Here is an 11926-nt window from a genome sequence, read left to right as displayed (position 1 = left end):
CCAAGGTAATAATCCAGATAATGATCAGAGTGTACAACATATAATTGTTTCTATTGATGATGTTGTGGTTTATAATCAACCAACTCATGGTGAGATGATCACTTCAGATGCTCCAGAAACCTCTTGTAGAAGATCTACTAGAGAGAAGCGAAGCTCAACACGTTATTCTCATGATGAGTATATTCTATTGACTAACATGGGAGAACCTGAAGGTTATGATGAAGTCATGTTAGATACTCATACATATAAGTGGAAAGAACTCATCGTAGACAATCATGAGTTATTATAGAAGTGTGGCAGGCAGGAAGCCTGTCAAAAGTTACTTCACTTTAAGTCCATTTGGCCCCTTGGCTGGAGGGGGAGTTTGTTGGGCTATTGCCCATGTTCCAGCCAAAGGCCCATGTCCTAATACTACTTGAAAAAGGATTGCAATGATTCTCTTTATTTGGTTTCCAATTCTATTAGGAAAAGGATTGGAATTGTAATTCTATTTGTAGTTGGTTTTGGCTTTGTAAGGAAAAGCAAAACTCTAGAAATAGAGGATGGTATTGAGAGAATAATTCAATTGCTCATTGATAATGTCTTTGAAATACATTGGAACATAAGAGAGGTTTTTGAGAGAGCTTTCAACAAGAGAAAAGAGAGAAGGAAAAGGGTTCTTTTGCTGCAGTTTTTTTCTCCGACGAGCAACATTCAAATCAAGTTTTCTGATTAACTAACAGTTGGTTCGTGGTGCAATTTGGACTGAGTGTTCCTGACATCTTGTTGGTTGATTTGAATGGTGGAGATTGGATTCGGAGGTCAGCAAGATCCTGTTTTAGGTCCCGAACAGAGGCTGGTTTTGGGTGGTGTTTCTTTCTATTTATCTTTTGTTGGTGTAGCTATTGTTTGTTATTTTTTGCACTTGTTGTGTATCCATTAGAAGAATATTTTTAACCCTCTTATTGGTATAGTGAAGCAATTCGGATCTTGTCGATCCCGTGGTGGTTACCTTCGGTTGGAAGGGTTTTTTCACGTTAAACTTGGTGTTCTTTATTGTTAGATTTTTGGTTTCATCTTTTCATCACAATAGCAACTTCACTTGAACTTATTTTTAATCTTCTTTCATCTTTGATAAAGCTTTGTACACAAAGAGTTAACATTTTTAAAACAAAAAGAGAAGGACAGATTAAGGGAGTAGCAATGCCCTGTAAGCTCCTATATCAAATCTCAGAAACTGTCTCTCTTTTTTACTTTGTGTGGTCTTGAGCTTTTGGATGAAGCGGTTCGCCTGTTCTATGCAAATCTCAAGGGGACTGGACTAGACACCGCGTTGGTGATCCGAACCAGGATGAAACCTTTTGTGTCAATTATTTACTGCAACTTTCTGTTATTGTTTACCTTCCTAGCAACTTGCAGGTAAGTCGACTATCGACTACTGGTAGTTTACTAAGTGAATTTAAATATACCCCCCACCCCCTATATCACAATAAACTTAAAAAGAATAAGGGCTTTAGCTAGATTCAAACCCTAGTTTTGTGGGTTATTCCTTTAGCACAAGGATAGATCTACACTCATTAAAAGTGCGTTGTAAATTATATCTTTTTTTTGTCAGAGATAGATATACATGTATATGCACCCACACATATGAATGTGGGTCCGCCTCTCACAACAAGATAAAGTTACTTCACGTAGTGAAAATCATTAGTGCAAGTTTCAGGCTCTGATACGGCATGTAAAAACATAAACATTTATGATAATAAAGAAATTAATATATTTACATACCAGAAATTTGAACGAGCGTATCTGAGGCAGCAAACGAAATCAATCTCCCTTTGCCCTATCTTACGCTACTTTAACTTTCGTGATTGAATTGAGTGGAGGTTTTAACCCTAATGATAGACAATGACAAATTTAAAGGATTCTACTGAAAATGTTATTATTTTTGTTGCCCAACATATAATTTAATGAAATGATGTAATCTATTTTATTATTAAAATAAAATAAAAATTATATGGTACAACTAATTTATGATATGCAACTATCATATTAGTAATATTAGTAGTGAATGCTTAAAATAATTACTATTTATAGCTAATATTTTTATTTCATAGAAAATAGTAACTACACACAACTATCTACTATTTGGTTTTAATATTAGGCATTTCTAGGCTAATCTTCATTTGCTCAGATAAATTGCGATATATCCAAAATAGGGTAACTATTTGATAGTTTTTTATTATTTTTTCATGTATAAGTGTATTTGTTTCATTGATTTTCTTCTATTTAATCTCAAACATTGTTACAGATGGTAATTGAGCGAATTAGATCAATTTTAGTCAGTCAAATTGTGTCAAGATAACAAACTGTTCAAGATCCAATTCAAACTGAATTAATTGGATCAATATGAATAGAGCAAAAAAGGAGCAGATAATGACTCAAGACCCAACTCAACTCAATTTTCACCCAGTTTAATTAATTTATTTGTTCTTTTAAAATATTTTAGTACCCAATAACATTAGGATAAAATTATTTTATGGATATATGTAAAGAATTATACTACACAACCTCCTACTTTTTCATTAGGGATGACAATGGGGCGGTGTAGGGCGGGGGCGGTGCGGGTTGAGCTTAACCCACAAACTTTTTAATCCGCCCCGCCCCGCATAGCAAAAATTTTCATTTTCAACCCGCCCTGCTCCACCCTACCCCACATAGACCTGTCCCGCATGAACTCGCCCTACATAATTTTTATAATATTTTCTTTTTTCTTAGTTATATTTGATACTAAAAATAAAATTCATAAAAAAATTCATTTTTTCCTTAAGTTGTATTAATTTAATAGGATAGTGACTTTAAATTTTGTTTTTTAGAGGTCAATTGAGAATCATGCAAGAAATTGTATTGTTTGTAATGAACCATCTTCATTTATAATATTGAATATTTTAGTAGCTTTAATGAATTTATCATAATAAATAATGTTCTGTCATTCTATGACATGTAAGAAATTAAAATTAAGTTTGAACCCACATAAAATCACATATACCCGAAGCCCACCTTGACCCACATTATTAAAAAGAAATCCACTTCAACCCACCCCGCTTCAGACCCGCCCCACATAACCTTAAGCCCGCCCCGCCTCACATACCCTTAAACCTATCCTTCCCCGCATCCGGTCCACCTTATTGCCATTCTTATTTTTCATGGTCGTCTAAAAACAATGGTAATCAAATTAGTCAGTATAAACGCCTTACAATGTACAAAACCATTTATGTTGTGAAATTTAAAATTTATATGAACAAACAAAAAACACTCTTATATATATCATATAACATTTTTGTCAAGAAAATTCAAATGAATATACATTCGCCCCTTCTAGATTCGCCCTTGCATAAAAGTGGCTAAAATGCAGGAATTTTGTGTCAATAATACTGAACAAATGATATCTCATGGTATTTTCTATATCTCTTATACATAAAAATGATGATTTTTTTTATTAAAAAAGATCACAAAATCCGAAAATTGAATTTGTAACTGACCTATAAAATGAAGTTTGACTATTTTGAGGTGTTAAACGTCACACGCAAAATATATTAAGTGGAATGAATTGGACATATCACATCAATTTTAATATCTTTTCCCTTTAGTGATATTTGCTTCTTTTTTAAGTTATTTCCAAAAGAAAGTCTTTTCATAGTCCTATATTAATAATCCACTTTATTATAGATAATTGGATCTCATTTATTCTTAAAATTATTACTTTTTTAATTTTGTAAATTAATCAAGTTTGTAAACTTTCAGAAAAAAATTCTTTAAGTGCAAATTAATGAAATTTATCATTTTTATTTATCATTTTTATAATGAGAAAATAAATAACTAAATTAAAATAAAAAATACATAATTTATCTCTACATTTTTAGTAAATTTATAATCACATTAATCTATAAGATTTCTATTACATGTCACATTCCAATTTTCTGTTTATTTTTAATTTTTTTTAAGTCGAATTAAATTGTATCACGTAAATTGATACGGATAAGACAATACAACTAAGGAACCAACATAATTAATTGCCCCCACCACCCACCCCACTCACCCCACTTTATATTGCAATTCTGTAAAATTTAATTTAAGAAGAAAACCTATCTCCCCCTTTCCTTCTTTAGTTCCCTCTTTCACTCTGCGGTGATAAAATTAAAGACTTCAAAATCATACAAAATTGGGTTCAGCAGTTGAAGGATAACGTGTGCGCAAAATGGTATTTGATAATTTTCTAACTTTTTTTGGATGTTTACAGTAGTAATTTTAGTTGTTGATAAGCTTAAAATTTGCTTTCTCTTTTTGTTTAAAAATCAAATCTTTCTCATTTGGGTGTTGTTAATTTTGTGAAATAGAAGCCCTATCTTCCACTTTGTACTTTTTTTTGTGGTAGATGTTAGTTTTCTTGGGATTTTGGAACGTAGAAAGAACCCTATTTTCCTTTATTTTTTGTTTTTTAGATGTTGGTTTTACTGCATAACATTTCTTTTAAGTCGAGGGGATATCGAAAATTAACTCTGAAACACCACAAACAAAGTTAAGAGTAAACTGTTGTGTACATGCTATCCTCTCTAGAACTTTGGGAACTTAACTTTCTATCTGGCTAAGGAACTAGTCCAAGTTATACCAATGTGTATATATATTGGACATGATCCTTCCTCATCTATGAAGAAGAAACTCGAGAAGCATCACCCAATTTGGGATTCGTGAGTTGATATTCATTTCAAAGTTATGTTATGTGCTGAATTTCCTTAGGAGAGGTTGAAACATTGAGTGGAAACTTACTTTCTGTCTGGTTAGTAGAGATTTCTTGCTTGTTAAGAGATTAGTCCAAGTAAGAATGAGAAGTATGTTGGACATGTTCCGTTCTTAAGAAGATGCATCATCCAATTTGGGATTCTTGAGTTGATGTAAATTTTGAAGTTATGTTGTGTGTTAAATTCTCCTAGGCGAGCTTGAAGTATTGAATGGAAACTTACTTTTTGTATGGTTAGTAGGAATTTCTTGTTTGCTAAGGGATTTGTCTAAGTTAGGCCGACAAGTATATATATGTTGGACATGATCTTCGAGTTTCTTCTTCAAAGATGAGGAAGGATAATATCCAACATATATACTTGTCCGTTTAACTAAGACTAATCCCTTAAGCAAACAAAAATTCCTACTAACTGTACAAAAAGTAAGTTTCCATTCAATACTTTAAGCTCGCCAAGAGAATTCAACACACCACATAACTTCGAGATAAACATAAACTCACGAATCCCAAATTGGGTGATTCTTCTCGAGTTTCTTCTTCACAAATGAGGAAGCATCATGTCTAACATATATACTTCTCGGTCTAACTTGGACTAATTCCTTAGCAGACAAGAAATTTCTACTAGCTAGACAGAAAGTAAGTTTCCACTCAATGTGTCAAGCTCACCCAAGGAAATTTAACACACAACATAAATTTGAAATAAACATCAATCAAGAATCCCAAATTGGGTGATGATACTTCGAGTTTCGTCTTCATGGATAAGGAATTAGTATGTCCATCATACTTCTTGGTATAACTTGGAGTTATTCTTTAATAAGCAAGAAATTCCTAAAAGTAAGTTGCATTTCACTCTCTTGTAATAGTACATCATAAAACTTAACTGTCCTCAGGTGATTAAATGTGATATTCGAGAATCTTGCATGAATCTCATCAATAAACTCATAGGGTACAAGTTCGAAATAATCCCCATCACTAAGGATACATAATCATTCTTCTTGTAGCATAAATGTTTGGGGTCATATATCCCAAAAAGGTTAACTGAAATAGTAGTATTTGTTGTACCAGTGTTAAATTTATAGTCAAACATTTGTACTAAAATTAATACAAGTACTATTTTTATATATACTACCAAACGACTCCTTTAGTGTTGAAAGAAGTGTCAAGTATTATCTATTGATTTATAATGTTGCATAAACACATGTCATTCATATAGTGTTTTGAAGTACACACTCACTACTATAAATTTGTAGTACAATAAGTATCGCATCACTAATTTGAACTTCTAGGTTCTCGTCAAATTCTATACAAAAATACTTTATATGTGTTTACTTTAACCTAATCCAAACAATTTTACATCAAAAGTTACAAATTAAAGAAATCAATGCAAGTGTCATCTACGAATTATAAACCTTTTCTTTTATTGTTAGTGTTGTGACATGTTTGTTTGTTGTTCGTGTAGCATATACTCTGTCCTTACAAATCGTATTCTTTTTTAATTTCTACAAATTATCATGCCTCTAGATGAACAAAGACTATGTTTACCTTCTCTTGATCGACTTAGCAATCTTGCCATTCATTTAATTGATGACATTCTTTTCAAGATTTATAAGAACTAGTACACTTTCTAAGGATTGTCAATATACTTGCCCAAAAATTACACAGGTTAAATTTGATCAAAAGGTCTGGGAAACACCAGAGGACTTGACATCCCCTACCGTTGGATTTATTCTTATTCTTGATTGTTTCCTCTGGTTTCATATAGGAATAACATTGAAAGTTATCCTAGACTTTACTAGTCTAAAAGTATGTCCTAAATAAAAATTCTTGATCTAACTTGGACTAATTCCTTAATAGGAAAGAAGTTCCTACTAACCAAAAAGTAAGTTTCCCTGAGAGAATTCAACAAATAACATAACTTTGCAATAAACAACCAAAGACTCAAATCATATATCATTTAAGAACATCCATGAAATGTAAAAACCATCTCTGTTCCCAAACAGAGTATTCAAAACATTTACAATTCTATGTTTCCAAGCATATTAAATCTTTATAGTACCTTAAAGCAAAGGCAAAACACAGCCTTACAACTCATCAACAAAACATCTTGTTTCTGTTTGCACTTTCAAAATATTTTAGCCAAATATTAAGAAGGATTGTGATAACGATACTAATCAACAAGATACACAACTTCTGCTTTAGATGATGCCCGTTGAGACTTTGTTATCTCCATGAATACATTGAGAGATTCGTTTGTTTGCATTTGACGAGGCTTGATTACCATTTTCACTGGTGCTGGAGACTTTGCCAATAAAACCTTGATAAGCTGCATTTCACCCTCTTCTAATAGTACATCATAAAACTTAACTGTCCTCAGATGATTAAATGTGATATCCAAAAAGCTTGCAGGAATCTCATCAAAAACCTCCTGGGGCACAGATTCGAAATTAATCTCCATCACTAATGATACTCCCTCAAGAAAAATCAAGAAAAAAACATTAAGTCATTACACACGAATATAAAAACATGGAAAAGATAGAGAGAAAAAATAAACATTAGTGACGACCTTAATTTCAACTTCTTGCAAATTTGGGGAACTTCGTATAATGCAAAGAATAAACGAAAGCTAAAAAAAATTCTCCAAGAGTAGTCCAAGATATGAAAAGGTATTTCAGACAGTTAAGAGCTGATGGAAGCCTTGTTGGTATAACTTCAGTTGATCCATTATCGAACTACAAATAAAATGACAAAATAAGGATGACTCAAAGTCAAAAAAAAAAAGTACACATGAAAATGCATTACCATTATGTTAAATGAAGGAACATTACCTCAAAAAGATCCCAGCTGAAACACTCAAGAGCAGGAATCGACGAAAAAATACTGACAAAATCATCTTCATCCTCTAGAACCAATTCTCTAGGCTCATAAAGAACATTGGAAAGAACAGGAACATTTTCAAGATATATCAATTATATTTCGCCAGGAAAGACAAATGGCCTTAGATTAGGAGCATTAATACTCATGAGGTACAGATTGTCTATGTCTTTTAGCACCAAATCCTCAAGCAACGGGTTATTAGAGATCAAACTTTCAAACGTATTAGTAGATAATGTGATATATTTCAATTTTAGCCTAATAAACTTATTAAATCCCTGAAAGAAACATGGAAGCTGTATTTCACATTCCATGAAATACAAATGCCGCAATGCTGAACAATTAAAAAAGAAGTTGGGAAACCTGTATGGAGGATAAGCAAATGGAAGTTTAAGGACAACATGTTGAATGTGATCAGTGTCGAGGGAAAAAATCAGACGATCAACATTAGGACACACTATTAGACTAATAATATTGAGGGTGACCTTCAATATTATTCCTCTATGGAACCTGAGGAAACTATCAAGAATCGGAATAAATCCAATGGTAGGGGATGTCAAGTCCTCGGGTGTTTTCCACACTGTTTGATCATACTTCACATGTTGAATTCTCGAGCAAATATATTGCCAGTCCTTCGAAAGTGTACTAACTCTTACAACATCTCGAAAAGACAACCTACTTAGAATGTCATCGATTAAATGAATGATAAGGTTGTTAAGTCGATCAGGAGAAGGTAAACTAAGACTTTGTTCATCCGGAGGCATGATAATCTGTAGAAAATAAACAAAAGTACAATAGGTAAGGTCAATGTACACGCTACAAGAACAACAAACAAACATGTCATAGCTCTAAGATTAAAAGAAAAGGTGCATAATAGGAGGCAAATGTAACCTTTTTCCATGTTTAAAAAATGCAAAAGAAACTATTAGTAGCTGACATTTGCATTGACTTCTTTAATCTGCAACTCTTGATGTAAATTTGTTTGGCTTAATTAAATCAAACACATATAAAGTATTTTGGTATAGAATTTGAAAAAAACTTAGACGTTTATATTAGTGATGTTATACTTATTGTATGGCATGTGTTTGTTGTAACATTATAAATGAATAGATAATACTTGACACTTCCTTTAGCACTAAAGGTGTCATTTGGTAGTATATATAAAAATAGTTTGTATGAAATTTTAGTACAATGTTTGACCGTAAATTTAACTCTGGTACAACTAATACTAGTATTACAATTAACCTCTTTTGGGATATATGACCCCAAACATTTGTTCTACAAGAAGCATAAAATATTAATTTAGTGAACTACACACTTAATTTCAATATTTTGGTGAAACATAATAAAAAATATATCCTGAAATTTTAATTTATGTATAAGCTATTAATAAGAACACCAAAATCATGAGAAATGGTATTATTTTGTTAATTCAAATATTTATATCCAAACCCATAACTGAACTCAAAACCATCAAGACTTGAATGATAAGTCAGATTCCTATAAATTAAAAAAAATATTGATAGTTGAACAAAGTGATATTCATTATTCAAGACTAAGCCATAAGTCCATATGCCTTTAACCTATGTTTTCTCAAGAAAACATAATTAGAATTACACAAATATTTTCCTTCTTCTTAATAGTTTAATTTTTTAAACAACTACAAATTTTAGGAGGAAACAAGAAATAACTTAATTTTGTTGCTACCGTTACACAATGAATTTAGGTACACCCATCATCAGAGTATACTATTGTTCTTTTTTGAAAAAAAAATTACTTTTGTTATTATTGTTTTAATTAGGTTCCTTCTATGCCGTTAAAGATGAGGCATATGCCTTAGGCTACCAAAAGTTGAAAGGCCTAGTTTTAGTAACAATAAAATTATCGTAAGCTTTTTGTAGCAAAAAAAAAGAATGTTTTAATTTGTATGGAACTCTTTTATATGGATCAATTTTAAATTTAACTTCCACATGATATGTTTAAGACCACAAAATAAAAAAAATTGGTATAAATATATCTTTAGTTTAATATCATAAAAATAAAACTATTTTTATAAAAAAGAAAGAAATAACTTGAATCTCACATAAAAATAAAAAATAATTAAAATTCGTCCTCCAAGTTACTTTTAGCTTTAGGACACTATCTAGCTTGAGCCGTCACTGAGTTTTTTTTTTTAATCAATTATGTGTACTAACTGTTGAAGGAAGCTTGACGACTGATGGGACACGTCGAAGGAAAGGTCCATCAAAGCAGACTGACGAGTTAGAGTTAGACTCGTACTAGGATTAGACTACTAAATCTTAAGTTACGTACGACTAAGATATTGAATATTATAGGAGTCAACTAGGATAATGTATTTGACTTGTAATACAATACTACTCATGTAATTATTTGTATTGTAGTAGGATTCCTAGTATAACTAGAATAGGACTCTTCTCCTATATAAGGAGATTGTAACTCAACATTATTATAATCAATACATCCTTGATTTCTACATACTTTTGTGAGATTTATAAGTGGTATCTGACCAATAAAGTTTTTCCACTCTTTAACGTATTAGATCAAAATAAAAAACAACCAAATTATCAAACTGCAATGGCCCATTTTACCAACACTCTTTCAATGGACAGACTACTGAGAAAAGTGTAACAGGCGAAAGGGTGCAGAAGACAATAACATTGTTGATGATTGGGAGGATAAGGATATGTTACGAAGGAGTTGGATTTCAGGCATCTTGACAGAAGAAAACATGTACCTGATTGTAGGCTGCTCAACTGCCAAGGAGATGTGGGAATGCTTGGGAGAAACATATTTTCAAGCAACTAAAGATAAGAAGTTCCAAATAAAGTAACAACTGCAAAGTGTGAGTCTAGGAACACAAACGATTGACGAATACATTGAGGAATTCAAAGGCATATGTGATGTTTTTGCAACCATTCTCAAGTCTGTAAATGAAAATAGAAAAAATGATTAATTTTCCTAGAGGTCTAGGTCATAATTACAGGACCTTCAGGACTGTCATGCTAGTTAAGACACCATATCCTACTTTTAATCAGTTTGTTAATGATCTCGGAGGTTTTGATATGAGGGAGGAGGAAGAAGAAGTGCCTTAACAAAACAATACATTGCATTCTCTGCCCAAAGAGGCAGGGGAAGAGGAAACTACTCACAAAAAAGAGGAAATAATAACTTCAATTCAAGAGAAAGAGGCTTCAAGGAGGGTTTACATATCCAGACATGTAGTGTTTGATGAAAACACATTACCTTATGTGTCTCCAAAGCAATATCAAACTAACATTGATGTCTCACCTCACCTTGCTACATTTGTTGAATCTTTCTTTAAACTGCAGACACCCGATAATTATGATTCAGGGGAAGTACAGGTTGCTAGCCCGCCCATTACTAGTGATAATACTGCTACACCTCATGTACTCATTGATGATAAGAGTATTATTGACCTCTCAAGCACAATATCAGATGTTGAAGAACAGGTTGAATTTGATGATCCATACATTAACATTGAAACTCCAGCTGCAAATTTTGAATATGCCACCAGCAGTGAGGAACAAGTTGCTCTTAAAGGTCCAACCAATGATCATCATCAAACAACCACTTTAGTTTATGTACCAGTTGACCTTCAACTTGACAATGCTACACTCCAGTCCACTATCTTGGTTAATGTACAGTTGAGGTACTTCCTCCACCACAAGGGCATCATATGATCACCAGAACAAGGCGAAGGAACGACACTTGTTACTTGTTGCTAGCAGAAACACATAAATGTGAGGGAACCAAATACTACTAAGGAAGCACTAAAATCACCTTATTGGCTTGCAGCAATGCAAGAAGAAATTGGTGTTTTACATACTAACAAGACATAAATTTTTGTGCCTAATTCTCCTGATATGAACTTGGTTGGATCAAAATGGGCGTTCAAGACAAAATTAAAAGTTGATGGGACAATAGATAGGTATAAGTCCAGACTTGTGGCAATGGGATTTTCGCAGCTTGAAGAGCTAGATTTGAAGAAATATTTAGTTTTGTGGTTAAAGCTACAACTATTAAGGTGGTTCTATCCATTGTTGTCAGTTCAAAGTAGAAATTTAGACAAGTAGAAGTCAAAAATGTGTTTCTACAGGGCTTCTAACAAGAGGAGGTGTACATGAGTCAACCCCCTAGTTTTATTGATCCCTAGTATCCTCAGCATGTATGTCTACTTAAAAAGGCATTGTATGGTCTTAAACAAGCCACAAGAGTCTAGTTTTATAGGTTTAACCTGCATCT

This window comes from Solanum pennellii, chromosome 4 (assembly GCF_001406875.1).
Source record: "Solanum pennellii chromosome 4, SPENNV200".
In the NCBI taxonomy this organism is placed as follows: domain Eukaryota; kingdom Viridiplantae; phylum Streptophyta; class Magnoliopsida; order Solanales; family Solanaceae; genus Solanum; species Solanum pennellii.
Note: the sequence above shows the minus strand (reverse complement) of the source record.